Below are 14,230 nucleotides of genomic sequence, written 5' to 3'. Positions count from 1 at the left end.
TCATCCGCAAGTTAATCTTTCGTAAGATTTGCAATGCTATTTGTTGACTTGAAGTGTCTGTAAATATATATAAGGCACAGAATACAGCACTAGTTTCTGGAGATAGCTCTGAAAGTATTACTATAAACATTCTTTTAATTTTTCATGATTTTGTTGTTTCCCACCAGATTCCACATTATTATTTTGAGTCCATATTTATCCTCCTTTGCCAGTTTAAATGAAACATCCAGTATTGTTCCTGCTGTTGTTTATGTTGTGTTAGTGAGGATTATTACTTATTATGAGAGTAAAATAGTAATTTCATACCCTATGTGCTAACATGAATGCCTGGATACCAAAATCCTCATGTAGATCTGCACTTGTACACACCTCATTATATTGATCTAATGTGCAACTATGCCGAACATATAAGAAAGCCTATTTAAAAGGTCTACCTGTACAGTCAATTATTATCATGACATTGATAAATATTACAATATTTACGAGTCCTTGTTAATTCTCATAACTTTTGTTAAAGATGAATTTATGATAATATATTTTGACATTCTGATGTAAACAGATGAGCGAAACTAGATAGATTAAATTATTTTCCAACTCTGGTTACTTATGAACTAGTTTTACTGTTAATTCTGATAGATGAATCATCACATTTTTATCAGGTCTGCAGAGGATCTGTTGTTTTTCTTCATCATTCAGATACTTTTCACTCGGCAATCTCTTGACTAATGCAATTTTTCCCTCTGATTTAGTTTTTTTATTATGTAGCGTTAATTTGGATTACATATCCACTGCCTAAAAAGTATATGTTTCAGACATACTATATTTTATGAGTTTGCAACTCTACTAAATTAGGAACTCCAGCAAAAGAAAACTGCGATGGCTAGCTGTTGGCTAATTTTCTCCTTAATTGTGGCGTTGATGGATTGGTTGGATCTGAGAAAAGATTAGAAAGTAAATTGTTGGAGGCTTCCCAGTGTCGAGAAATTCTATATGAGATTATAATGAATGCTGGACATATTCTTCGTTGATATATTTATCACTTTGCTCCAAGTAGAATACATTTATCAAATTTGAATAATATATTTACCATATTCACTTACTTGAAAATGTTCAATGCTGTTTATTTGCCGATTATTTTACTATGATGATAAGGGTAAATTTTCCAAAGACGTTTTAATGACAATTTTGTAAATTTAAAAAGATGGTAGGCGTAATTGATGGCATTAATGAGAATAAGAACATAAGGAATGGCTGTGACCTATGCAGAATTTACCATGAAGGGGAAGAGCTAGGTAAAAGAGAAATACTGGTCAATATCTTCCAAAATGGAGTGAGGAAAAGTAGGATTAATAATAATAATAATTGGGTTTTATTTAGCGCGCTTTCTAAATATCTTGAACATCGCAAAGTGGTTACAGTTTATTGTCGTGAAAGTAGTAATACCCAATATTCAGACTCTTCCCTAGAGAAGTATTGAAAGCATGTATGAATAATCAGCATTCAAACTACAGTGATAGAACATTTAACCTACAAGGTAGAGTATGCATTTATACGTAGGTAGAAACAGACATTAGATAGATAGACTTGCCCAACGGAAAAGAATTATGAAATTGATCCATGGCAACAAAAGTTAAAAGCAGGAAGTCAAATAATATGAGATATGACATAATATAACATTGTATACAGTTCGCTTGCAACATCACAGCTACCGTATTTAAACCTATTGCTTATTAATCTAACATACATTTTTCATTCTGCTATTAATTTTATATTCATTTCCACATTTAACAACATTAATCAATATTGAATTTTTGAAGCACTAATCCATTTTACTTGCTTTTTTATTATCGAACCGCGGACACATTTTCTATAGTCTACTGAAATTGACTTCTGCCTCATACTTTTCTTAGTGATTAATAGTTATTGATAAGACGTGATCATTACTCTAAACTGAGAGCAATAATTATTAATAATCATGTCTTTTTTATATCATACAGGTATATCGTCGTCATTTCCTCCCAATCTAGTTAGTCTCCAAACAAAGAGAATGTAGCTAAAATTTACTACTAATAGCCAGATGCACCGAACATAGCACAAAAAAGTCAGAGTATTTATTGTGCTTGAATAAGCTTTCAAGTAGAATGTGTATACGCGAGACCTGTGAAGTTTGTGTTTTTCTTACCAATTGATATCGTATTCAGTTTTCAATAGCATTCAAGCCTTCACTCGGAAGATTATTTTCATTATTAAGGTGCCAACTCCATTCACTACTATTTTAAATCGACAGTTACCTAGACTAAACGACTGGCAGCTATCCGGCAACCTCAGCAGGCATAGCCTCAAGCCGAGTAAAACTACAAAGCTCGCAAACAAAAGCTTCATTTCTTTCCTTCCCACAATGCATTCCTCGATCATCTTTTCTTCAAACAAAGTTGTGGATACGATAGCCTTGAAGAATAAAATAACAAATGGAGACAAGCACATCTGTAGGCAAATTTTACCTACAGTAGTGAAGTGACATTCTCTATTTTTATCTATTCTGCTTTTAGATCCAACTTTATAGATGCATTGTTCTAGAAAATATAGAAGTCGTGACCTTTCCCTTTTAAATACTTTGAAATAACTTTTCCATTAGTGTAAATCTACCAGTTTTAGACTTATTAGACAAAATTTAGTAGTTTTTAGTGTAATTAATTATCAATATTTCTTCAGATGAGCCTAGAATAAGTTTTCTGAAAACAGTTTTTGTATTTTTAGAGAGGATTTAATAGTGGGGGAAAATGAAGGCTTTTCTGTGTCATAGCTCATTAATTCTGAAATGAGTTTTTGCTTCATGTTATGCAGTTCAGCAAAGGGCAATTTGTCATGGGTCTTTAAGTACACTGGCAAAGTCATGTAGTTAGTTCTTTTGAAAATGCCAGTCACCATTGAGGATGATGCGAAAAGATGTTGGATCTTTCATCTTGAGTAACTCATACTATAGGTTTTTAAATTGTCTAAAAAGTTACGTAACTCGAGATAGTTTGTCGGTATTAATTATTTTTTCAATTACTTGCTACCTTTAATTAGGAAAGAGTTGTACTCAAGCAGAAATAGAAATTGTGGTTTTGATAGCGTGTTTGCTACAGTATCTAAATACATCTTTCCTTCACACTTCCTATTTTGATTATTTCTATAGATAGTATTCATAGGAACAATAACTTGGGTTGTATCCTAGATAATTCGTTTTTCTTTTTTATGTAGTCGTGTAGAAATTTGATGATTCATAGTAAATATTAAATGAATGTTTATATTATATACTGCATAGAAATTTTTAATCAATACTTCTAAAAGAATAATTCAAAAAAAAAAATAATTAAACATGGCTACTGTCCATAATATGCGCTAATACACAGCCATTACCATCACTGATAGCCAAACAGTGGTGTCCTGGGCAAAATGCAAATCTTCATAAGCATTGATTGGGTCCTTGTACATGTGTGTGGCCAATGCCTGTCTGCATGTTTGTAGTGGGAATTATGGGGAAAGGAGTTTTCTTGAAGAAAAAAAGAATGGGAGTAAGCAATCATTCTCCTTTTTTCCAAAAATTCCATATGACAAACATGTTTTATTATTTGGCCTTATGCATTAATACACCAATACTGTAGCTACACTAATCAAAAACTCCTCCAACATACTTTCTTTTGTTGAACTAAATTCTGTTAGACAATGATTTTGTATCATATGTCAGGAACCTATTAAACAAAATTATTGATTGACTTGTCAAATTATCAGCATACGAATGGTGCAACACCACCATTTTCATAATGTTGCTCACAATATCGAACCCTATTTATAATGCAATGAGTGTGAAATGTAATGTATACTAATCCCAGTGAATGATTATGGTGCAGTTATAGGTAGTTAATGAAACAGAATGACCAAAACTGCAACTCTAGATGTTGTTAATATGATGCAGGTTGTCTAGCAAGGCAACCCATTGATGGCAATCATTGTCCGCCTCACAATGCCGTTGCTTTCCAATTGCAGCTGACGTAATCATCAAATAATAACGAGATGATGAATTTCAAACGAGTATTGTGAAAAAATTGTTCCTATATAATGATATAATAACTAGTTATAGATCAGGCACCCATGGTTAACTGCTAAATCAATCTTATTTTCTTGATGACAGTAGCATTTGCAGCAAAGCATGTTTCTAAAGTTTCATATTTGAGCTAATTCACATTGAGAAAGATTCTGGATCTGGAGGTCATGATGAGGTCATATCATAGTATTGTTTTTGTAATCATTGTTCACATGAATTTACAATTACCAGTTGCTTTTTCATTTACTATTAAAAATAGATAAGATCTTAGGTGCAAATTTCTACTAAGCTACTATATATATATACCTTTTTTCTAGTGTATTTATAAGTTAAACAATAAATATATATCATACCAAAAAAGTAAAGAAAAAAAATCAAATTTTTTTTTAAATCTGCAGGAAATTTATTTCATACTATCATGTCTTGTGACGAAGAACATATATTTATAATTATTTAAAAAAAAATATTTTATTAGAACTAAAGACCTAATAATAATGTGCAGCACATGATTTGGTATTATGTGATAGGCTTTTATAAGCCTAATTAATATGTGATAAAAAGCCAATTTTGTAAATCATTTTCCGATTATTGTGCTTACAGGCAGGCATAAAGTGAAAGGTTTTAAGCATTGAAATTTTAAATTATAATTAGTAATTAGCTTTTCAGGTTTAGTAGCCCCGAATTTTAACCAGCAGCTGACCCTACAGTATATATAGATTGTGAAATTTGGATTTCATTTTTTTTATTAAGGAAATCAAACAGATAACGAAAACTACAATTTCATGAAGATTATTAAAGCATTTATCAATTTTAATATCATAAATAGTATTTTATCTTATTAATGATTGATGTTCTAGTCAATTTGTCTTATTGATTTACAGCTAGTTAGAACTGTACAGTTTATACATCCAAGAAATGAACAAATTTACTTGCTAAATATTCCTTGCCCTTAAGTGTCTATATGATGTCCTATCCACTTTTGTTTACACATCAATCACAGGCCTATGTTAATATACAGTGTAGTTACTGGAATAGCCATCTTTGTCAAGTTGTCGACATCAACATTTTGTCTGCTAATAATAAATAATACAATGTCTCCAACCATTTGTAATGCATATAGGAAACTGGTGTTTAAAAAAATTATGTTTATATGTCATGGGTTTGTGTTGTAATGCCATGTTTTCCCAATGGAAATGATATAAAAAACACAAACTAGCAGAAATATGTTCTTAAAAACACAAATAAAATCTTGGCTAGATACGCTAAATTGAGAGCTCTAAAGTAAATTTATCGTTTATATTGATTTTCTTTAAAAGGAATTTGAATTTGATGTAAAAGGTGACCCTTTTATGTTGTCTTTCATTTACAATAAGTTAGGTACTCAAAAAACAGAAGACATGGATTGCAGATGTTGAATTGTAAAATGGTCGTTTCAAAGTGAAGTATGGTAATTGACAATTGTACTTATATTAGAAAAACCATGACAACGCATTAATGTGTTTCTCAGTAACTTCTGTGACATAGTTTGTTACGCGAAGAACATAAAATCAGAATTAAAGCAATGTTTATTACCATGAAAATAATATGAAACAGAATGGCGGGATTATTGTAGGATAAATGATCATTAAAAAGACAAAAGACCATTAGCATTAATGGACAGTAATACACTATGCAGCATACACGTATTATTCAAATGTATTTAGATGTGTTGATAGCTTTGGTGTTTAGGGAGCCATTTTATTTGAGGTGATAACATATCTATGGATTTAGGCTTCGTTTTCAAGTCCACTAAAGCAATGTCAGCCCAGGTCATCAGTCGTGAGCGCAAAGTTCAACTTTGTCTAGGTCTAGTGTAAGCAATTTTAAATGTTATCAGTTTAAATTGAATGATAATGGAGGAGGCTACTGTGAGGGAGTTAGTAGTATTAAATCTACAATGCCGGGGATTGTGGCTACCTTGTATTTTATGAGTATACCTGTACTAGTATTATTGGTGCAATATTATGATTGTACCATAATTATTTGTACTCATAGTGTTATTCAGATGTTTGCTAACTTTTGATTGGCATGAATAAGACTATATATTTTTGGTTAATAAAGCAAATTTTAAAGGAATTTATAATATATATCTGAAATATTTGTATTAAGTACTTTGCCTTCAGCACTTAAAGAAAAATATTTCAAAATGTCACTTAAGTTACGAAGAAATAAGATATTGCAAAATGTTAAATATAGGCCTAAATATTAATAAATACAGATTGAAAAAAAAAATACTAGTTATATTGGTGTAGGTTTAATAATACAAACTGATTGTTCAACAAGCAGTATTTTAAATGATGCAATTTTGCTTAAATGTTCTGGTAGACTAAATCATTTGAAACTGGAGAATACAAACGTTTCATGTTGTTACCGTTTGTGATTCTTATTGAAATGTGATATATTGCTATTTAATTGCCAATTAAGAATTCACATGCTTTATTCTCTTGCTTTCCTTCTTCAAATTTAGGTCCACAATTATTTGTCTTTCATTTATTTTTTTCCTATTCAGTTTGTACTATATATTTTCCATCATCATCATTGTAATTTGTTATTACTGTATCAATATTTATTATCATCATCTTCATAATTAATATTTCACTGTCATAGTGACAAGTATCATCATGCTGTCATCATGATATAGGCCTAGTCACTCGTTTAGACCTAGCCTAGGCTAGACCTCGGGTAGGCTTATGCCTATTACTTAAAATATACAATTTTAATTGATAAGATTAATTTTACATGGATATAGTAATTCATAACTAAACAATACATTAAGTTTAAATATAAATACTGTATAATGACATAACAAATAAATAACAATAAGTGTACATAGTATCTATCACTACTACAATAATAAGATTAATATTTTTCAATCTTATAATCAATTTTATATAGCCGGAGTTAGTTTCGATCTGGGCAAAACCTTTGCTAATAGGTACACTTTCTCCATCAAAAGGCTTCTATGAATGGAATGACCTGTTCGAAGCACGAACTCCTGTAGACCAAACCCAGTACCGTTACGATTTTTAATCGTACGGGAAATCCACTCACGATGCATCATCACTATCATCATCATCATCATCATCACTATCATCATCATCATCATCACTACCAACCATGTCCATTAGCCTTTGCAAATATACTTACAGGGCAATTGCCTCTCTAAGATCACACCAACAAAATGTAAATGCAAGCTTTCTACAGTTTGTAGTACTACGAACATACTTCTTATAGTTGAGTTAAGCATGAACTTAATGCAAGGTAAGATGTTGACAGATCTAGAGGTAATAACATTTCTCACCTTGAGAATATTGTATCCAAGACTGCAATTTTCCCAGATATTGGCACTAGTTCAGTGATGTGAAAATACCTGTCAAGAAACACATTGAGTCTTAATGAGGAAATTGGTACAGTGGATTTGCCAGAGCTATTACACTTTTTAAACACACTACCTCCAAATTCGTACAAACCAATTTTACATACAATGTACATTCACAACGAATGTACATTAAATTACTTAGTTTGATTGACACTTTCAAAGCAGTGAAACATGCATCTGTAAAAAGAGAAACATGAAAATAATAGAAAATATTAAGTATGGCAAAAATAAGATTTTCTATCAAAGTATTGAAGTATCAAATCAAAGTACATATTATTTGTGCACTATTGAATGGTTAGTGCATAGTTTAGGATAATATCTTATTATTTTAGGACAATAAAGTTAAAGGTAAAATTATGACATTCCCAATGACTTATAAAAACACAGGTAATTGTAGTATTGTATAGTGGAATATAGATAAATTGATATACTTAAGATTGTGTATTTTTTTTTTAAATTTTGTTGTATATTCTGAATGATATATTGAGAGAATGCTGATTATTTTTAGCCTATATAAACATTCTCTAGTTGAAGCTTTTAGGAGTTGGTATTCCTGTAATAAAAATATCCTATTGTATGGTGAAGGACATCCTGTTCCCTATAAGCTACTAGACTATCTCTTTAGAATTTGTTCCTATATTACAATTGAGTAAAAGTATACAAATGCATTGTATTATCACTTCATAACCCCCAAGTTAATTCTAGATATAGGCCGATAAACAAATTTTGAAATCTCTTTCATTTATTTTTACTTTATGTATTTTACATTATTATAAGCTATATTTACAGCAATAGTTATTGTAAAAGGAAAGGAAGTCTTATGACTTTTGTTATGATAATAAAGTAAATAATAATTATCTGTATGTACAAATTATGTTGCAATACTTGAGAAATGCTTGATTTAACATCCAATGGATGTCAGTCACAGCCTATCTTACCAGCCTTGCTTATTATTGTCTCTTGCCCTCATAGAAAGTTATCATAAGAAAAACATTTGAAAGAGCCTGCGCTTTAATCCCATTGTAGCAGCACTTGCATAAAATAAACACAGAGCCACTCTGTAGATGAAACACTGCAACTTTACCCGATTTACACTCAATTTCTCAAACAAAAGCCAGCCCAGTCCTACTTTGCATATAATGTGTAATAACATTTGACCCTACTGGCTCTGTTTGCATCAGAGTCTGGTGGTTCCATCCAGGTTATCTCTTGGTGTAAAGGCTATAATATCGAGTCCTACCCATAATTGCTGTACTTTATTACTATTTCAAATAATTGCATATATTGGTGGATTCAAGGGCCCCCCGATAAAAAAAAAAAAAAAAAATTCTGACTCAAATTTTAAGTCTAAGAGTGCCATTTCCGGCTATCTCCATAGTCATATATTTTCTAACCTCAGCCCCAACCATGTGGGTGGTGGGGGGGGGGGAAGGAGGTGGTGCTGAGATAGTATAGACTATCCATCTGTGGAAGTCCCTCTCTGGGCCCCCTCTATATCAAATTCCTGGATCCGTCACTGGCATAGGAGTCAAATAAATTTGGCAGCCTAGCAAATTATTATGATAAGTCCTACTGTCCACTTCTGTGGATTAGTTGGCAAAGCATGTTGAAATGCAGCTCAGAATTCTTCCAAGGACCCCCGGGGAAAGAGCTCTGCTCATCACATAGGCCTAATCAGACTTCAGCTAGAGTATGGTAGATCTTCTGCAAGCTCTGGGATTCCACAGTACAGTACCTTTACATATTATCTATAGCTATATTGACCTCTAATAACATTACGATTTATGGGTAGTTGTAGTCATCATGTTAAATTAACCTTTTAGATATCTTTAAAAACAGTAATGTTTTCATCAATATAACCCCATCAAATATTGTACAGTTCATAAAGTTTCTAATATTAGAAAATATTAAAAGCTTTTATTTCTTCAGGATATGTAACACAATTTAGTTTTCTCATATGTTTTTTGAAAAAAATATTTTCTTTCAATTTAGATTGCCATCTTCCATCTCACTATCGACAGCAATTCATATAGAAAAATTTTAAAATCAAATGAAAAGTTGAGTTCAAATGAGAATAATTATTGCCGTAGAACTGATTAAACCTTAATGATATTTTATCTTGTCCATTTCGAAACGATGGTGTACTTTAAAACCAGTTATTTTTGGTATAAATCTCCTCAAGATATTCTTCATATGAATATTTTCTGAATGCCAATTATGCAAGTTCGTTCTTTTCCACTGGATATCAGCATTGTGGTGGTTTTAAGTCATTAATTACTAAATTATTTGATTATTCTCGATAGATAAGAAGGAATATATTGCATTAAACTTAAACAGGAATCTGCATCTGATTGGCCTGTTCAGTAAAATTTTAATTAGTAGGAACCATCTGGTGTATAAGCTTCTGCTGTTACTATAGTTACAAGCTCATGCTCTAGTTTATCATCTTTAATGAATTTATTTAATTGACGTAGTTAATCAATGTAGAGATATGTTATTTAGATATATGATAATTTGTTGAGCCTTCGATTTGTGCTGTAGTAAGATTTGTGTTCCGTGCATGCTGTTACTATGGACTTGTGACAGACATTGTTGTGCGTGCTGTACTGAGCAAACTCCAAATAAAATATATGGAGAGTTGGTTGGCTCTGCCAACTTGCGAATTGCATTTTTATATGCAATTTATCATCTCGCTGACTTACTCTCATATTAGGTGGGTATTCAAAAGGAGCCTTGTAAATAATAACTCCATTAATTTTGACTTATAACCTTGCTGGTTAAAGAATAACATTTACTCATTCATAGTAGGAAATTATTGATGGGAAATATGTTGTTTTTTTAATTTTGGAAAAAAAAAATAGCATGAGAACTTACATATTTAAATTAAGAATATTTATAAAACACTTTCGTACTAAGTAATATCATAGAATGAATGTTTGAAGCATTGTCACATGATTATAAGTAATATTAGTATTATTTATTTTAGTATTATCACTTGTTTGATTGATGAAAATAAAGTATTCTTTAATCTTGATAAGAGGAAAATAGAACTACAGTATGAGTTAAAATAAGACCCTTGGATCCACCTTAGTGCCCATGTCAAGTCTGCTAGTGTAAATATATTTCGCAAGCCATCTTTGTATGCAGGCTGCATTCCTGTCGTAGCTTCCATAGTACAGGCTCGTCTCTGCCTCGGCATCCTAATGGAACAGAGTTATTGCGCATCATTTCTTTGAATCATTTATGTTTTAAAATTGATGTCAAGATAGAGAATGGTTTATTGATTAGTAACATTTCACAGTGAATTACTTAGTAATGTAACCTAGCAAAATATGCTTAGTTCTACTTATTTAAAATTCTTGGATTTCTTTCTCATCTTTAGTTTAAAAAGTCAAGCCTAATTTGATAGGCTGTGTCATGCACATTAGCTAACTGTAGAAGTATCATCTGTGCATGAGATCATCTTTTATATATTTGTAGGCATAATTTTTTATATTTTTATATTTACTGTGCAACATTTTTTTTTTTTTTTTAGAATAAGTGCAACATTTTTTTTTTTTTTTTTTTTTATCATGTAATTTTTTTAGGAATTTTTATTCAGCAGACTGCCATTAAGAAAGTACAACAAAAAATATATGTTTTTTGTACTCTTTCCTTATTATTTTTGAGTTCCTCCTTATTTTTATTTTCATAAACCAAGGAAAGGAAAGCCAGAAAAATATTTTTCCTAGTAAGCATAAGGTTTATAGCAGTTTGGCCTAAATATAACATATTGCATACTGTAGTACTATATATGCATCAACAATGTTAAATACTGTAATGCAAGTTCTGAGAATTTTATAATAATTAATGCTGGGGATTTTGTGACTATGCAGGTACCTATACCAACAAGCTACATACAACCACCGGTTTTAATCATATTGAATTTATGCAAGTTTACGTTTTGAATCTAGCTTTAATAGATATAATCTGGCATAAAGTACAGCAGTATCATGAGCATTTTGCACTTGATTTCAATATTGGATAATCGTCGTTGTCCATCTTCGATGGTCAATCCCAGAGGCAGATACAGGTCATTAGATTGGTCATCTCATTGAATAGTTCTCATTGTCAGTAAAATACTTGACGAAATAAACACACACGAGCTATTGTTATTGTATATATAGTAGTAGACTTAAAAGGATAGCTTGAACACATTTCTGAAATTGCTAAACACTCAAATATATAAACCCAAGTATCCAAGTCTTTAGTAGAGCATGAGATATAATTTATGTATCCCAAAAGTATACTTATATTAAGTATAGAAGCATTAATGTATCCCATGTTGTCGTAACATTAACAAAAATGACTGCCGTCACTTATGAAAATGTGTGCCAAAAAATCTAGCATTCAGTCTTCCTGTTGCATCCGTGAATATGTTTAGTCCGGCCATTATAATCTTCTATTTATGCCTAGCATGGCTTAATAGCACTAGGCTAATCTAGCTTGTATTGTTATACTCTATATACATGTAGGCTTTTGTGCTAGATAAGAATTATGTTTATTAAAATGAAACCTGTGATTAATTGAAGCGCATTCGACCTATTAGCATTTTTTTTATATTCAACCAAATATAGAACCTTTAAATTAGGTATGAACTTTTCAACTTTAAAGCACTCTATTTTACTTTAAAATAACATTTTTAATGAGAAACTGGCATGACTTTCTTACAAATATTGTTTGTCTTTTTAAAAGCTTATTTTGCTTCTTAATCAAGGGATCATTACCACATATTTTTTCAACTCTCTATAGTAATAGCAAAGAGTATAGAACTACAATAGGTTTGACTCTCATAGAACGTAATCCTATTTCAAAAAGTATTGCCATGAAGGGGCGTGTCCTTAAAAGACGAGTTTGAAGCGAGCTCTATTTGAATTATAATAGGGCACCACCTATTTCGTGGCAGTACTTTTTTTTTAAACATTCCATTGTGTGCATACAAAATCAGGGCAGTTGGATCACTTGCAATTCTGTACTCTTTGGTAATATGCATATGTTAAGACATTGTAGGTTTCACTAATTGTTTTACAGAATGCTTATGAATATTATATGATTTGTTTACAAATGTACATTGTTTTTGAAAACACATGGTGAATGTGCATAGTTTGCTCCCTTTTGTACTTTTGGCAGTAATTGCCTTCCATAATTATCCTATGTTGTATCCACAATATGAGAAAATTGGCCCATATAATTAGAGTTCACCAATGACGTTTATTATTTTGACCTACGAAGTTCATTAAACTTGAGTAACTTTGATGATTAGACCTATTATTTAGATATTTGCTTATTTAAATAATTCCAGAAATCAGTCAAAATAGTACAGATTATGATGTATAAGAAGCCAAAAATTATCAAACGCACAGGATATAGAAATCAAAATATTGAAAACTAAAACAATACAGGAGCTATCTTTTGAGAAATATGGACAGAAAACAACGGTATTAAATTGGTGATACCTCCTGCGTTTCTGTATCGTTAAACGACATGAAGCACAAGAAAACTTCTTTCAGTGATACTAAAGATTACTCAGACTGAAAGGAAGCTGTTTCTATATATTCGTTGTCTTAGATATTGTTTACTTAAGTTTGTATTTCCTTGTATTGTATCAGCTGCTTGTTCGAGTAGAGTTCATTATGTAGGCTCTGTTACAGGTCTGATTTCATGTTATGTAAACAATATGTACTTTCTTTTATTATTTTGTATTTCATGTTGTGTAAACAATAGGTACTTGCTTTATTATTTTATAGAAAGTCAGTTTAATGATACTATTAGTATTACCGGCTTACTTAGGCCTACATTCTTGTCTCGATATATATGCTTAAATTTGTATTTAAAGATTTAGTATTTCTGCCATCTGAAATAAAATCTTCAAAAATAACTTAATTAAAATAAACAAATAAGGTATGAACAAAGAGACAGGTTGAAACAATTCATTTTTAATTGATTAAAGACATTTTACTTCAGAACTTTCGTGATTACCAGATAATTTATGTAAAGAATATAGGAATGATATAATTTATGCATCTGTTAATTGAAGAGAAAAAACACATAAAAAAATATTTCTTTAAAAATTCTCATTTTTTCAATTGAAATCTATAACTTAACCTTAGATCTACAGAGATTCAATTTTAAGTTCCCCCGTATCTCAAGTACTGAAGTGTTGTAGAATCTTGTTACTAAAAAAAAAAATCAATTGGGACAGCTCTTTGACATGCCCTGGCCAGGATTTGAGGCTGATATATTCGCCCTTTAAATCACAATGCCCGTGGACTAACATTGAACCTTTGTCAGGATGGTTGACATTTTTGCCCGAGTCCATATTTAAGAGCGAATAGTGCATTATTTACTGTCTAATTTTCATTTTCATTACTCTTAATGGTCTATTCTCAATTATTTATCCGATCCTCTACATTTTAATGTGACAAAAAAGATTAATGAAGCAAGTACTCAGTCATAAACAGTGAAATTTGTGAAGTTTTGCTTCTTAGGTGGCAGTAATGGCATCTTGCATAAAATTCCATCACATTTTTGATATATTTATCATCATTAAAAAACTGAATAGGCATGAATTCATATATGATCAATGATATGTTTAATATTAGCATGCAATATGTGAACGATTGAGATTGTAAGATCATTTTTGTGATTTTACTTCAGGTTGTTCCAGTTAGGACTCCAAACCTGTA

General features: G+C 31.0%; 1 protein-coding gene across 4 annotated transcripts in view; it reads left to right on the top strand.

Moving 5' to 3' along the window:
* The window catches only part of LOC117121348 (fibroblast growth factor receptor-like 1), a 61,082-nt gene that overhangs the window by 24,850 nt on the left and 22,002 nt on the right, over positions 1-14,230 (top strand). The gene's annotated exons all lie outside the window — the stretch shown is intronic.

This window comes from Anneissia japonica, unplaced genomic scaffold (genome assembly GCF_011630105.1).
Source record: "Anneissia japonica isolate Jap-2015-1 unplaced genomic scaffold, ASM1163010v1 scaffold21_len1647178_cov195, whole genome shotgun sequence".
Lineage (NCBI taxonomy): Eukaryota > Metazoa > Echinodermata > Crinoidea > Comatulida > Comatulidae > Anneissia > Anneissia japonica.
This window is presented reverse-complemented; position numbering and strand designations above follow the sequence as displayed.